This window comes from Lactuca saligna, chromosome 3 (genome assembly GCF_052625555.1).
Source record: "Lactuca saligna cultivar CGN05327 chromosome 3, ASM5262555v1, whole genome shotgun sequence".
Lineage (NCBI taxonomy): Eukaryota > Viridiplantae > Streptophyta > Magnoliopsida > Asterales > Asteraceae > Lactuca > Lactuca saligna.
The window spans coordinates 69,339,083-69,340,541 of record NC_136419.1 but is presented as its reverse complement, the minus strand read 5'-3'; positions in this window follow the sequence as shown (position 1 = coordinate 69,340,541).

Sequence of the window (1,459 nt, the reverse complement as noted above, 5' to 3'; positions counted from 1 at the left end):
ACTTTAGCTTTAATTGGATGAAATTGGCTTAATTGTATGAAATTTGATCAAATTAAAAAATGTAAATTGAATGTATACATTTGGCTTAATTAGGTTATTAATAGCAACTTACTTCTAGTAATATATTGTAAATGGTTTCAAATTGCTTAATTTTGTTAGTGACTTAATGCTGGTCATTACAACTTTAGCTTTAATTAGATTATTAATAGCAATGTACTTCTAGAAATTTTAATTTAATTATATAATAAAGTTAAATTAATTTTAAAAAAAATGAATAAAAAAATAATAAATTAATTGTAAAATTAAATTAAATTAGTTTTAAAATCAAGTTAATGTTAATATTCAAATAAAATAAAATTAGTTTAATAAATTAAAGTAATAACAAAAAAGAAAATATTAAATTAATTAGAAAATCAAATTAATTTACCTTTAGAATGAAATTATGTTACCTTTATAAAATCATATTAAATCAATTATAAAACCAACTTACTAAAAACATACTTTTAGTGACTTAATGTTGGTCATTACAACTTTAGCTTTAATTGGGTTCTTAATAGCAACGTAGTTATAGTAATTTTAATTTAATTATAGAATAAAATTAAATTAATTTTAAAAAACATTAAAAAGAATAATAAATTAATTGTAAAATCTACTTAAAGTATTTTTAAAATGAAGTTAATGTTAATATTAAAATAAAATAAAATTAGTTAAATAAATTAAACTAATAACAAAAATGAAAATATTAAGTTAATTAGAAAACCAAATTAATTTACCTTTAGAATCAAATTAAGTTACCTTTATAAAATCAAATTAAATCAATTATAAAACCAACTTAACAGCAACATACTTTTAGTGACTTAATGTTGGTCATTACAACTTTAGCTTTAATTAGGTTATTAATAGCAACGTACTTCTAGTAATGTTTATTTAATTATACAATAAAATTAAATTATTTTCAAAAAAACATTAAAAAAATAATAAATTACTTGTAAAATCAACTTAAATTAGTTTTAAAATCAAGTTAATGTTAATACTAAAATAAAATAAAATTAGTTTAAGTAATTAAACTAATAACAAAAAATAAAATACTAAATTCATTAGAAAATCAAATTAATTTTCCTTTAGAATCAAATTAAGTTACCTTTATAAAAGCAAATTAAATCAATTATAAAACTAACTTAATAGCAAGATACTTTTAGTAACTTAATGTTGGTCATTACAACTTTAGCTTTAATTAGGTTATTAATAGCAATGTTCTTCTAGTAATTTTAATTTAATTATAGAATAAAATTAAATTAATTTTTGAAAAATATTTAAAAAAATAATAAATTAATTGTAAAATCAATTTAAAGTAGTTTTAAAATCAATTTAATGTTCATATTAAAAAAATAAGATTAATAAATTAAACTAATAACAAAAAAGAAAATATTAAATTAATTAGAAAAACAAATTAATTTAC